Raw genomic sequence first — 15,706 nt, forward strand, 5'->3', positions numbered from 1 at the left:
ACATGCTCTCATGAATGTAGAAATTCTTCACAGTTTCCTAAGGACAACAAAACCATTATGGATTCACTTGCTGTTATACAGGGAGAGTTCTCTGTGAACAGCCTCTCGCAAAGACGATCTACAGATCAATCTGTGGATTTATCTGAGGATAAATTACCTTTCTCTGTTAACCAGATGAAAAGCACTAGAGCATTGTGACATCTTTTCCTCTCCCTCTCCACGGTTACGCTGCACGCTTATGGGGACACATGTCTCCTTGCAGCTGGTTTTGTGAGCAAATATAGGAAACAATGAAGAGTTAATTCTCAAACTGACCTAACGCGTGCTGCTCCCGCACTGTCTCTCTGTATGTATGTATGTGTTACATACCAGCTACATTAAAATTCACATTTAAATTTCAAATGAGTTAAATACACCATTGCTTTCAAATAAGTGACTGATTTTTGTTCCTCTCATGTTATATTAATATTAATATTATGGAATCCTGTACCCTTGCATTCTTTGCTGACTATCTGATAATTGGGTTGGGGGGGGTGGCGTATGGAGGGTCATCTTGTTTAGCTTATCTCTGCAAGAGAAAGAGTGGCCAATAATAAGGGAAAGCGGCAATAAAATAGTAACAAAAAATTGAAAAGAAGATTTAATCTCTGGCCAATTTGAAACATATCCCAGGGAATCCATAGAGAAAAAGATAAAGTGTGACTATGAGTAAGTTAACTAAACACATTACACTGTGTGAGAGCAAATGGAGTTAGTCCATTGTACATGTTTAATTTCCTATTAGTCTCTGGCGTTTACTACCACGTCTGAGTTGGGGCATCTGTAAATTCAGTTAAATACAGTGCATTGTCTAAACATATCACAGCTCCAATCAGTCACCCCAGCTGCTGATAAGAAGCCTCTTGTATTATTGAATCTACAATGGGGAGGCTCTGCAGACACCAAGATAACAGCTAGGTATTTCACTTTTAAGTATGGAGAGAGGGGGAAAAAATAATAATAAAAAAAAAGAACCTAGCCGCTGCCTTTGCTTTTACAGCTCTGACATTTATTATTGCGCCCAGATTTGCTTTCTACTAGCGACGTGATTTTGCTTTGGGATGTATTATGTCTTTCTTTGGTTTTAACTGAAACTCTGTGAATCAAAGAGCAAGGAGAGCAGGGCAGCAAAAGTACTGCAAACAAAGAAAGAAATCAGCTCTCCTGTTATTATGAAGATAGCAACGGCTTCTTCAGGAGTATTTTTTGTTTTGTTTTAATTTAAGCTCTCCTTCACGATTTTGCTTTTCTTTCCTGGATGCATAGGGATGAAACCTAGTCTTTTGTTTGCTTTTCTCTTTCATAGTTTCATTGAAATTTTATTAGAGATCTTTTTTCTTTAATTTTTCAATCTTTATTTTTGAGAGAGAGAGAGAGAGAGAGAGCGGTAGAGAGAGAGAGAGACAGAGAGAGGGAGCTGGGGAGGAACAGAGAGAGAGGGAAACACAGAATCCGAAGCAGGCTCCAGGCTCTGAGCTGTCAGCACAGAGCTTGATGTGGGACCCAAATTCACAAACCGCGAGTTCATGACCTGAGCGGAAGTCGGATGCCCAACCGACTGAGCCACCCAAGCACCCCATTATTAGAGATCTTCTAATGATCGATCTCAGAAAGCAAATCACTTTGACCCTAACAAATTGTAAGGCAGGTCTCTGTGTGATGTGGTGTGTGTCTTTCCCAAATGCCACCTGCGATTTTTCTTGCCTCTTGTTATTAATTTATGTAGCCTCGTATAATTAAATTCCACCGTTGTACGATTGGTGACAGTGTAGACACACACATTTATTTTTAGAGATAATCCTGTTTTTTTATTTTTAAAATTTCTTTTTCAAGGAAGATGTTAATAGCTACTCTCATATTCGAGAAACAGTCACGTACCGTTTTCTGAAATTGTATTCAGATACTGGCTCTCATGTTGTATGAAGATCATAATGTTACCTGTTTCACACTTTGTTTTTTAATAGAATGATTGATCATCTCTTGCGAACTGCTCCATATGTCTCACATTCACATATTTATGAAAGTACAGATCGCATTGCCTTCATTTAATTTTATGAGTTTATATTTCCTCTTTCCCAAACAGATGTTTTACTACAGCTGCTATTTGTTTAGTAAATTGGTTCACAGGCCATGGTTCTGTTTTCATATAACATTGAGGAACTGACCAAAAACACTAATGCTCCCCCCCGCCCCCCCCGCCGCCAAAAAAAAGCCATGTGACTCCTTTGTCAAGTTCTGGTTTGAGCTGTGTCTTAGTTACATTTTTTTGGCCTACTTTTTGTGCTGTGCTTCTCTTTACAATTGCAGCCTCATTGTACACACATACTCATCCGCCCCTCACATACAGGCATGCCCCCCTCCCCCCTCCATCCACCTGTCCACCTGGTCACAAGCCAAAGCAGCCCCAAGGCCACAGGGCTAGGGTTTCAATATATTCCAAAGATGTATTCATCCTGCACAAAAATACTACTGTGTATTTGGCGACAAACAATTATATAATTTGTCTTTATAAGGTTAAAAGGTCAAGAGCAAGCTTTTAGAACAAGGAGCAACAGATAAATATTTTAGGTGACACAGGCCATGAAAAAGAATGTAAAACGTGGGAGTTTGGGGGGTGAACACGAGGTATTAGCAACAGATTATTGGCTCATGAAAGTGACCCAATCCCTTTCTAATGCCATAGGATGCACTTTTATAGAAAGGTTACGGTTTCTTAGAGATGAAGTTGACGACCCAGTTATGAAAGCCCTCTTAAGCCTGGTACGCTTTATCAAGCTATTGTTTCTCAGCTCTAAACCCACCCTTTTTGTGATGCGGGGGCTGGGACTCCCGGCAGGAGGAGGGAGAAGAAATTTGATCTTTATGTTGGCTTCCTGTTGACTTGTTCCTGACAGAGCCACCCCGTCTAGAGACCCTTTGCCCTGGCATCGGCAGTTGGCACAGTTTCTAGCTCTTTCTGGCACTCCAGACCAAGCCCCGTAGTGCCCCTCGGAAAACCCAGCACTAGCCACTGGCTTCTGCTGCTCAGAGGTCTGAGTCTCAGCCAGCAGTGTCTCTTCATTGGGCTTCCAGATTTTCAAAGCCCTGGACCCTTCCTTTTGTTCCCACAACTTCTAGAAGCCGCAGTTGCAGTTATTGCCCCTGTTTCCTTTTTGCTCCTATAGTTCTCCCACACCCTTTGAAGCAGTTTCTCATATTAAATTCTCCCTGTTGAGAGGCCTGGGGTGGTTTCCATTTTCCTGTCTGGTCTCTGTTAAAGATGAAACAACAGTCTCATAATTTTATATATATTATTTCTTTTAACCTCATTTCCTCCCTGGGTGCCCAGAACGTGTAGCTAGGGTGTTACAGCATAAATTTTGATAGTTTTTCTGTTTTCTTTACTGGAAGTACCAGAGCTTTATACAATCATTTGAATACCGAGATCAATGAGCCTCCGTGTTTGTTTTTTTTTTTTATCTTTCGTACGTCTGTTACTTAAGCTGGTTTGCTGCAGTGGATGGTCTGTTGTGGAATATTCACAGGCTCCTTAGCATTCAATAGTGTCTTTTTATGGTGAGGATTAAATAGAAATCTATCTTCATCCAGCCAGTAGTCAAACCATATAAAGTAGGTAGGTAAATAAAGTTATAGCAAATATTTGCATGCTACTTCAGTGACATTAGGGTTGATTCATGGATCGTGTCAGTCTGGTGGAGAATAGATGAATAAAATGAATTTTGAAAAACTTTGGGTAGAATGTGGGTTTTGAGTTTATATTTTAAAGTAAGCAAAAGATTTAGTGTTAAAAAGGAACAAGAGGAAAAAATAATGAAAATTAAATGATATTTAAGGACTACATAGATTTCCTTTAAAATGTCACCCAGCACATTTAATGATTAAAATGAGGTTTTAGGTAATATAAAATGTAAAAACAAGAAAATTAATGTGATTATTGTGATCGGTAGAGAGAGCAGTTAACTTCAGTAATTCAACTAAGAAGACAATGCTTTGGAATCTTTGTTATCATATTTTGCTGTCTATGGCCAGAAGAGTAAATAGTATTTCCACCTATTATTTCCTTTCTGCTGCATAGATATTGTTTACACTAAGTTATGATACAGCAGAAAAATTATTTTGTCTCATAGGCAATGTAGGCAATGAAAACAATGTTGGATTCTCGATCAGGTATTAATTTAAAGACTAAATTAATTTATAGTGAGTTTACATTTGTTTTCTGAACCTTGAACACGAGGAAAGTCATCTCATTGTTCTGTTAAGCTGTGAAGATGTTGCTTGGCTAGGTAATTCGCTGAATCACAATTTTGAAAACTTGGTTCATCTAGATTGTATGTCAGAGAAATTCTTAGGCAATTCTAGAATAATCCCTACAGAACTTCTCTCTAGTACATGGAGTCAGAGATCCACTTAGGAACATTTAGCCTGGAATAGATAATCCAGGGAGTCTTGGCCTTGAAATGGCCAAAGTGTTCCAGGTCAGAATAGGGATTATACTAACACAGTGATTCATGGAAAAATTTTATTAACACCTGTTACACTTGGCAGTAGTTCTGATTTTCTTATCCCAGCCTTATTGTTTGAAAAGTACAAAGAAACAGATTGTATTTGGTATTGAAGAATGTTTGCTTTCACAAGCAAAAGTTTATTTTTTGCATTACATTTCACATCAAAAGCTTGTAGTACCTGAAATGGTCACAAAGTCTCGTCAAGCTCATGACAAGATAGGGTCTGTGAGGGTGTAGCCTCCTCGGGTAAATGTAACGGGAGAGGAATTATATGTACAGCAGGGTCAGGTCCTCTCATTCTCCCCACTGATCATTACAAAATCCCTGCAGATGTCAAAGGCTCATTCAGGCCAGCGCTTTCTGTGCTAATGTGGATAAGAGCCTTAACTGTGTGTTAAACAATTACTATCTTTGAAAACACCAGGAATTTAAGCAGGACATAGAAAGGCCAGGATTTATTGAGACATTTTCCTATATGTTTGTCTTACTAGCTATGTGGCCTTAGACAAGTCATTCTACCATTTTGAACCCTCATTTATGTATTTGCTTTAGAGGCATTTTAATAAGTCCCCCCAAAAAGTTCACTCCAGCTGTGGGGCGCCTGGGTGGCTCAGTCAGTTGAGCATCCGACTTCGACTCAGGTCATGATCTCACAGTTGGTGAGTTCGTGCCCCACATCGGACTCTGTGCTGACAGCTCGGAGCCTGGAGCCTGCTTCGGATTCTGGGTCTCCCTCTCTCTCTGCCCCTGCCCCACTCATGCTCTGTCTCTCAAAAATAAATAAATGTTAAAAAAAATTAAAAAACAAAACAAAAAACTCACTTCAGTTGTAAGGGCTTTGAATGGACTTCAGTTTTTAAAGTAATATAAGGTACTCTTGAACAAGTCTATGATTTTATGAGGTGTGCTATAGAAAGCCTGGCAGATTAATACAAGTTAGGGAGCACTGTAACATGATACTTTTTGTCTTGTTTTGTTTTGTTTTGTTTTGTTTTGACGGAAGTTATCTCTCCCTGTGTCTTTATTTCTCCTTGTAAATTGTAGGTAATCATGTCTACCTCCTGTCTTGATTAATGAAATCTCTTCCAACCTGGGGGCAAGCAGGGTGTGGGCACAACAGGTACGACAAGGGATGTGGGAAACAGGCCACTGAAGAGAAAGCCACCGAGGAGAGCTTACTTGCAGCAAACGTAGAAATCCCAGACTCCCCACATCCCTGCCCTGAGTAAAGGTGCACCCCCTTGCTGCTTCACTTTGAAGCTGTGTTTCTCTGGCAGACCCAAACGGCTCATAATTCACACTGGGTAGTACATGTTGTAAAAATATATATATATTCTCAGTTGTTTACCCGTCACACACAAGGGGTGTTCCTTACAGTGTCTGGTTTTCCGGGAGCCTGCCTCCTTCCCCATGGCTGGTGCCCTGTGTTGCCTCTGACTCTGACCTTGGCTCTTGGCCGCACACAGCCCCCCACGGTGGTTCTAGGGCATTCCCGGGGAGCCCGCTGAGGGGGGCCCCGGGGCGGCACTCCGAGCCCTGGCTGCAAGCCAGCGGTCCTTGCCGGGCTTCTCCACGCAGCTGCCCCTGCGGGGTCCGGGCTAGAGGTGGGCTGAGGGGGGTGCCCTCCACTCCCAAAGCTGCAATGCTGGCCCCTCCGGGGGTCTGCACAAGGCCCCTAGCAGTCTGGGCCCGGGAGAAACGCATCCCAGGGAAGAATTTGGGCAGAATGCACCAGCCGCCTTTTCGCCCTCATCATTGGAGATATTGTGTTATCTTGAACAGTCTGTGCCCGGGAGGGAAAGCTTGGGGTCAATCTGTCGACGGAGGGAACGGGATGCAGCCTGTGTGCAAAGTCTCTGTTACACTTTCTGAGACCTGTTGCAAGGCCGGTCCTTCCGAGTCCCTTACTCTTGTACATACAGAAATTTAAAAAAATTGAACCAACCGAGGAGAGGTAGTGAAAATCTAGATCCTTTATTCTAAATTTCTTTTATAAGATTTGGGATGAATGCAGAAATCCTGTGGACCTCAAAAGTGGGGTGTGGGGGTGGGAAGGATTATTTTTTCTTTGTAATTGAATTTATTTTTTTAAGAATATTTATTTATTTATTTATTTATTTATTTTTAAAATTTATTTGAGAGAGAGTGTGGGATTGGCCGAGAGAGAGAGAGAGAGAGAGAGAGAGAGAGAGAGAGGGGGAGAGAGAATACCAAGCAGGCTCTGCCCTATCAGCTCAGAGACCTACCTGGGGCTCCAACTCACACATGGGAGATCACGACCTGAGCCGAAATCAAGGGTAGCCGCTTAACCCAGGCGCCCCTTTTAAAAGTAGTTTTAGATTCACAGCAAAACTGAGTGGAAAGCACAGAGTTCCCATATACCCCTGCCCCCACCCCCCCCAAGCACACACACCATCCCCCGCTTATGGACATCCTGCACCCTCGTGTGACATTTGTTACCCCTGATCCTACACTGACTCAGCATTATCCCCCGAAGTTCCTAGTGTACCTAGAGGTTCACCGTAGATGTTCTGTGGGTCCTGACAAATGTATGATTAACCACGTCCACCATTATTGCATCATACCGCATAGTTTCACTGCTCTGAATATCCTCTGTGCTTTGCTTGTTCATCCCTCCCAACCCCCAAACCTTAGCCAGAAGTGAATTTTTGAAAATAAGGATCAGGAAAGAAGTTCTTCCCTAATTGGTGGCTTATTTTCCTTATGGACTGCTCCTGCCTCGTGAAAGGACATGGGAGCATGAAGCAGTATTTCATGGGTTAGGTTTTATTCACAGGGGCTATTAGTGTGTGTATGCTTTCCTAACCCCTCTAGTGCTGAGGGGGCGTCTCCAGCCCAACCCGGTTTAATTAACAAGGAAATGCTCATATTATTTTGGTACACTGATGACAGGAAAAGCTGAAGTGGAAGTCAGTTTGGTATCCCAAGAGATTTTAGTGTTAAAAAATGCATAGGGTACCCTTTTCCTTTCTTTCTCTCTTTCTTTTTTCTTTCTTTCTTTAATTCTCCTCCATGAACTCAGATAAGCAGCAGGCCTGAGCCAGATTTCATTACTATCACGCACCCTTCATGGTCATCTTTTAATATTTGAAAGGATCATTTGTTAACTGGAAATGGTCAATTTTTTTTTCTTTGGCTTTTGAAATATAATTTTCAATTTTTAATTTGATTCATTTAGATGAAATCATTAATCAGGGTTGAAACTGAGTTAATTTTCTGGAAAATAAATGAGGTTGTTAGAGTGAACATTATTAAGTGGGCTCTTTGTGAGAAAGGGATAATAGCTGAAAATATGGAATAGTTGGAGAACTGTAGCATGTGGGTAAAAATCAAAAGGATTTTTTTCTTATTAAGTGGAATAATTCATTTTAAAAATTAGTTAGATCGGAGGATTTTCAGCATTAAGCATTATAAACACCCCATTAATTATATTAGAAATTGTAAATAGCAGAGTTTTAAGAATTTATAAGGAAAGTACAATGTGTAAAGTTCTCTTTCTTGTTGTGAGATGTTAGTACATGTAATTTTTCCAATGTGCTTTTTACTCTCTTTCTTTCAAAATGACTTATGAACCAGTCCTAGCTTTAATATATTTTATCTCTTATTTCTTTTCAGATTTTTAAAACCTTTGATTGTGGTTTTATTATAAAATAAATCAGAAAGAATTCATTGTGACCCATTGCAAATATCCAAACCTACAATATGCTTAGTTCCTTAGTGTTTCCTTTAACCTGATTTACAATTGTTAGCCTTAAAAATAAAATAACCAGTCACTGTTATCAGCAATAATGTATTGATTTGGGAATGGCAGAGGAATTGCAGTTCAGGACATGCAGACTGTGGTGAACCATAGGTAAGTCCAGAAAAACGAAGGAGGGGAACATTCTTTTATAAAGAAAAAGGAGGAGTTGGGAGTGGCTGTTTAAAATGAAAGTCCATTGGAGAACAAAAATTCAAGGTGGTGATGGCTTTTCATTGGTCCAGTGTGGCAGTTTGTCATTGGCTGAGCTGTTACTGGGCAAGGAGAAAATCTTTCTTCCTCCTGCTAGGGCATGTAAAGGGTAAGCTTCTTTTCCTTGGAGAAAGGAGGTCCATTTCCTCCTGCTGGAGCTGCAAAAGGCCGTGAGTGGTCGTACATGAGAGCTCCCTCTTCAGGGCTTCCAGACTCAATTTTAAGTGAAATTTTCCTTTACACATTTTCACATTTCCCCTTTAGATCAAGATCTTTTCTTTCCTCAAAAACATTGCCCATCAAGAGTTAGGTTTTCTGCCTTTAGTGGTTTTGTTGCTCAGTGCCAGGAAGGACCTATCCTGTTATATCCTATGTCTGAGGGAAAGTGCACAGATTGAAAACTGCTGAAGCCATATTTGAGTAACAAGGAACAGTAGGAGGGAGGACACTTGAGCATTTTTCATCTAAAGCATATATTTTATGGGGTGCCTGGGTGGCTCAGTCAGTTGACCTTCTGACTCTTGATTTCAGCTCAGGTCATGATCTCACAGTTGTGAGATCAAGCCCCACATGGGGCTCTGTGCTTGGTGTGGAGCCTGCTTGGGATTCTCTCTCTCCCTCTCACTCTCTTTGTCCTCTGCTTGCACCAGCATGCGCTTTCTCTCTCTGTGTCTATCTCTCTCTCTCAAAAAAAAAAAAAAAAAGTCTATATCTTATCAAGATTGTAAGCATTGGAGATCATTTTGAAGTGCACAGTTAGCATCACCCTACTGAGTAGGCCATTTCTACAAAGGTTTGACAGGGAGCAGATAAAAAGTATTAAAAATAATTACGCAAAGTAGAATTAAAAATAACATGAGAAATCCAGTCTGTTTTATGGTTCTGAACCAGGAGCCAAAACCTGAAGGTATCCAGGTATATAGGGCAAATAACCAGGGGTCATTAGCTAAAGTTTGTCGTAACCAATGGGCTCGTACCCTGTTATTGTATAATTGAATTTCTACCTCTCCAGATGCATTTATCCATATGCAACAAGTGACATTTCCTATTGCACAATTGCCTCCTTGTTCGGCAAGTAGGTAATCAAGGGCTACATAATTGACCAGAACTACTTTGGCCAATGAGTCAAGTGATTGCTGTTGGGCTGCTACTACTTTGGCTGAGGAAACCAACTGGCTTTCCCTATGGAGGTGAACCCAGAGTCACATGTACCTCCTGGAAGTTCCTGTTTAAAGTAGCCATGGAAGTTCAGTGGTGTAGACCAATGGGAAGCTTCTGACTTATTATGTATGTTGACAGGGATGGTTAAATGTCCCAATAAGCACTGACCTCCAGTTCAGTGGCTGTCTAAACATTCATATGTCCATGAGAAATGCTGTCTACCACAGACAAACATGAAACCAGGTGGAGTACAGAGGACTTCTGCTAAGGTCTTGTTATTGATAGGTCCATTAGCTGGAATTTCCAGATTGATGTTTTCAAGCTGAGTATCAGAGGAATTAGGATGACATTCTGAAGGAGTCTATCCCATCCTGAGGAGGTCTTTCCTTAAAAGCATTACAAAGAGGAATTAGCCCCTTTGCATTTCTGTTGAGTGCAGGGGAACAGATCATATATGGATAGGGGAAAGTATGTGTAGAGGGAAGGCAAAGGTTGTAAAATTGTCAAAGCTAGGGGTGTTCAGCTGAATTAGTATGGTTATGGTTGGAGGAAGGTTGAAGCAAAGTATGGGAACACATGGTTCTAATAGCCTAACCTGATAAGTAACACCCATAATGTTGTGGATACAATCAGTGGTGGCATTTGAGACTAAAGAGAAATTGGTTACAGGCAAACCAGGGGATTTCCAGCATCATGAACAGATTGGAGATTTTGGTGACAGATTCAACAGTAAGAAAGGTTTTCCCCTTTGCAGGGGATTGAGAAATTCAGATTAGAGCATGTCTTTCCAAGATAAAGAGGGAGAAGAGAAGGTAAGAAGCAGTAGCAAGAAACAGGTACACAGGCTAGTCTGGACATCTTGGCCAAGCTGTCTCCTTCCAGTGCCACCTGTTTTGATTCCTATAAATCTTTACTTTTATTTTTGTATTTCATTTTTTAAAAGATTTTCTTTTAAAGTAACCTCTACACCCATTGTGGGCTTGAACCGAGATCAAGAGTTGCATGCTGCACCAACTGACCCAGCCGGGCACCCCTAGAAATCTTTACTTTTAGGTCACCTGTTGGTGTGTGGATCCAGTTGGGTTTGCTCATTTGGTTGTTTCTAGATGTAAAGTTTGACAGCACAAGGGTTGTCAACACAGTACTTGATAGGAACCTTTCCAACAGGGTTGAAGAAAACCTTCCTGGAGATATCTTTTCTAATAGATGAGATCTCTGGGCTACAGATTATGACGTCTGATGCTTTCATCTCCCAGGAGTGAATTATGGAAGATTGTCCTACCAAAGTATGATTATTCTGTATGGATTTGATTAGGCTTTTGCAAAATTGAAGTATAGCTCTTCTATCAGCTGTGAATCAAAGGAAGTAGGGGCCAGGTGCATTGGGTGTCCTACCACAAGGAGAACATATTCTCATTGATCTTATGCAAGTACACATATTGCCATGGAAAGTAAGAATATTTAATAAGAGTTTCAAAATTCTGGAGGGATCAGGTAGGGAGAAGAAGATAAATGCTTCACCCTTTGTCCTAAAGATATACTTTATCAAATTGCTTCAAGTTAGAGAGCTTAAAGGTGAAGAGAAAAACAGATCCTTTAAATCTGGAAAAACAGAACATTAAAGCAATATGTTTTCTATTAGTTTTAGCAATTCTTACCCAGTTCAGTGTTCTGATCTTAAATTTATCAAAACCTGTATTTTTAGAGTACTTGTCAAAGTCTTTTTCATGACTCTCTTTGAACATGAGGCACTTAAAACAACAAATGATAAATGTTCATAAATGGTAAAAATCTTAAAAATAGCATTGGTTAGAGATCTGATCAAAGTTCATTATGATATAATTGACAAGTAAATTTGGTTATTTTTGTGATGTACATTTTAAAATTATGACCGATAACATTATACCAGGACACAGCAGAATTTTAGAAGTTTCACATAATTTTTGGAACACTTTCATTGATGTACATCTGTACAAAGTAAAAATGGCTTAGTATTCTTATTTGACAAATGCTACCCACGTTATTCAGCATATCAAATAAGCCTAATGAGTGTAACATCTCTCTTCTTTAAGAAGAGAAAACAAATCGTTTGAGATGTTCCAGGTATCTTCTGGAAATTTTAATAGCTGCCTTGAGTCAAAAGACTTCATTTAAAATTTTACTGGGGCAAGTTTGTCAGAATGTCAAAGGTTTGGACACTTGGCTAAATAGGATCACAGAAAACTATGAAACAATACTTAATTATCTATTTAACCAAAGTGACAAAAACATTTCAAGGACATACATAGAAGATTCCATGGCTGCAAAAAGTTTGGCTCTTTTTGAGGAAAGAAGTCTCAGCTTTTCTAAGTCATCAAAGACAAATCACAGAATGTCTGTTTCTGAGGCAGATTACATTACAGGTGAAGAAGCATTTTTTTTTTTTTTACAATTTCTTATTAAGATCAGACCCATACGCTAAGAAAATTTTGTCCTTTCAGCAGAAATAAAAACAAATTCTAATTTTGTGCCAGTGTACTTTTGGTAGTTAAACTTATTTTAAAATAAAGTCATCCCAATCATAGCCAGCTTGATTACATATAAAATTAATGTCCCATGAACCTACAGCTTCCTGTGTCCATTTTAGTTTATCTCTTTTCTTTTTCTCTTTCCGAAATAGCCATCTTTACTTCAGGAAAAAGTCACTTTCATTTCCCTCAACAAAATACATTTCCATTCCTCATACCATCTTTTTTTTAAGACAAAAAACATATATTGTGTTTTCCTTGCTTACTTGACCATATGCAATGATTTTCTTTGACCCTTATTATTTTTAGTATTTAAAAAAAAAAAATTTTAACGTTTATTTATTTTTGAGATAGAGAGAGACAGAGCATGAATGGGGGAGGGTCAGAGAGAGGGAGACACAGAATCCGAAACAGGCTCCAGGCTCTGAGCTGTCAGCACAGAGCCCGACACGGGGCTCGAACTCATGGACCGCGAGATCATGACCTGAGCCAAAGTCGGCCGCCCAACCGACTGAGCCACCCAGGCACCCCTATTTTTAGTATTTTTATTTTATATATATTATTTAGAATTCTTAACCCTTAGAGTCCTTAATTGCCAGCAAAAAACTAATAAGCAAGCAATTATGGACTAGGAAATTTAGAAATACATTTTATAATTTCTAAAAATGTGTTCTTTCTCATCGAACATTCTCCCAGTGTGACTGTGACATAAAACATGTTTACTAAACATGAGAAACCAAAAGTGGATAAACTTATGTTCAGAAATTAATGATTTAGTATTTTATCTTGTTTAGAAAATGATTCAGATAGTCAATGAAATTCATTCATTTGGTTTTACTTAGCAAAACTCTAAAGTTGTGAGTTACCAAAAAAAAATTTAGAGAAACTAATTTTTTAAGCACACCTACCATAGAGCATAATTATTGCACTTAAAAACTATCCCATTTCAATTCATATCTCTAAATAATTTTGTTCCAGACAATTAGGTTTAGCTTACTCACACAAACTTTATGAGAAGTTTGAGAAAGTCAGTCATCATCTCAAGTGAATGCTCTTGCTGACAAATTTTATGATAGAGATAACATGAACGTATTTGACTAATAAGCCCATGTAGAATAAGAGTGGTATGTTTGCATTCTATTCAACGTCGATAACTTTAAGACATGCCTGTATTAAACCAACAAACTTAAACTAGCTTTTATTATCATAGATTATCCCAGATCACATAAACTTGAAAAACATTTGGGTTAGTTTACTTAGTTTATATAAGTGCTTATTTTTTCCTTAGGCCAATTAAATAGAGCTCTTTACAAACTAATTTTGGCAATACCTTCTGGAGGTAGAAATATATCATAGACATTCATAGACATGCATAAACAGACAAAGATCTTAGAGGTGTAGTTAAAAAAAATGTTAGCCATGCTCAGGTACAAAACTCAAAAGAATAGTTGGGTCCAAATTGTGTTTCTGGAAGATGAGCTGTTATGGTCACCTGCTCAGATGGCCAAAGTAATTTGCTAAAGATTTTTATTTTTATGCTGTAAGAATCCTTTTGGAGCTGTTTTTGAAGTCATTTTGTCTTTAAAGCTTCTGCATACGAATCAAAAAATGCATTCCATTGTCTCTGAGATGTTTGGGATCCTCTCTTTTAAGGTATTTCTTAAGATAGATTTATATAGGTCAAAGCTTCCCCAGAATGGCCATTAGAGTTACAAATTATCCACAAGTTCACCCAGTTTTCCAGAATAGCACAAGACCTTGTTCTTTTTTTTTTTTTTTTTTACATCTATTTATTTTTTGAGAGACATAGAGAGAGCACAAGTTGGGGAGGGGCAGAGAGAGAAGGAGACACAGAATCCGAAGCAGACTCCAGGCTCTGAGCTGTCAGCACAGAGCCCGATGCGGGGCTCGAACTCAGGAACCATGAGATCATGACCTGAGCTGAAGTTGGCCACGTAACCGACTGAGCCACCAAGGCACCCCCTACAAGATCTTGTTCTAAGGACCAGGTGGAATCTATCGGACTCCCTAAAACATTTTAAATATGAATGGCCCTGTTTTCCAACAGCTATTCTAAAACACCAGGAATCAGGTGTTTCCCTCATTTTGAACAGGATGGGTGGCTTACCGAGAAGCTTCATAGAAACAAAAAAAAAGATCCAGATAAAGTTGGAGAGCTCAACCAAAGGAAGGGGAAGTCTCCAAGAGGAGACCTATCAAATGGAAAGGGAAAAGAGAACTCAAGGAAACAGAGAGTGCAATGAGCTTAAGTGGGTACTGCACTCGAGTCCATGGGTCATTGGTTCCCCAGGGGTTCATTTCCTTTGGATCCCATTTCGGACATCATATAATGTTAATTTTAAGAATAAAATGGCCAGTTATTTTATCAGCAAAATGAATTTATTCAGGAAGAGCAAAGGTCAATTCAGGAAATGCAGACTGGTGAACCATAGGCAAGTCCAGAAAATGAAGGAGAGGAGCATTCTTTGGTAAAGAAAAGGGGGGAGCTGGGAGGGACTCTTTAGAATGCAAATCCATTAGAGAAGAACAAGAGTGGTGGTGGCTTCTCATTGGCTGAGTGTAGCAGTTTGTCATTGGCTGGGCTGTTGCTGGGCAAGAAGAAAATCTTTCTTTCTCCTACTAGGGTACATAGGATAAGCTTATTCCAGTTGGAGCTTGTGAATGCTGGCAGGTAGTGGTGTAAGAGAGCCACCCCTTCAGGACTTCCCAACTTGATTTTAGGTGAAGTTTCCTTTACACATTTTCACAACCAGTCTCTCAGGTAGTCTTCCTTCCTGCACCCCATATCATTATGCTCATCCTTTATCCTAATTTCTAAAATCTCTGTAGCACTCAAGGATTCAGTTGAGAACATATTATTTTAAATATTGACTATTTGTTGCTTTTTAATATTTGTCATATTATTTTCCAAATGTATATGTTGTCTCTTTTAACTAGATTTTTAAAACTTTGAATGTCAGAATTCAGTAGACATTCAATTAGTTCTTTTTTTAGATGATCCACTCATGTGAATTACAAGAAAGTGATAAGGACTTAAGAGTCTAGTTCGGAAGGAGCTCCAGGGTCCAAACCATATCAAGCCAGGCCTCTATGTTTTGTTCTTTCAGAACCTGGACCAAATGTTGGCCATTAAAGAAGAAAGCATATTTCACTTGCTTACTGTGAAGCACAGTGTGACTTTAAGTGATTAGGATGGAGAGCAAAATACCCTACCCAAGAATATAAAGAAAGCTGAGATTTGGCCAGACATCCAGCCACCTCAATTCACCATTTAAGTGAAATGCAGGTCACTGGAGAATTCACTGCTCCTGATTGCTTATAATTGTTGCCTCCCTTTCTTACAGTTTCGCACTGTGGGTTTTCAATATGAACAGTTTCCATCAGGGCTTGCAGTCGAATGCTCTAGGTAGAGAAGTTCCTCTGAACACAACTCAAGAGATTTTTATTGGCACTTCCATGAATGCCATATTATCTATTTGCAGATGCGTGTAACAAGCACA

At 39.5% G+C, this 15,706-nt stretch overlaps 1 protein-coding gene across 22 annotated transcripts in view; it reads left to right on the forward strand.

Annotated features, from left to right (window-relative positions):
- The window catches only part of ESRRG (estrogen related receptor gamma), a 632,553-nt gene that overhangs the window by 522,029 nt on the left and 94,818 nt on the right, over positions 1-15,706 (forward strand). The window lies entirely within an intron of this gene.

This window comes from Puma concolor, chromosome E4 (assembly GCF_028749965.1).
Source record: "Puma concolor isolate L17-30 chromosome E4, mPumCon1.1.hap2, whole genome shotgun sequence".
In the NCBI taxonomy this organism is placed as follows: Eukaryota; Metazoa; Chordata; class Mammalia; order Carnivora; family Felidae; genus Puma; species Puma concolor.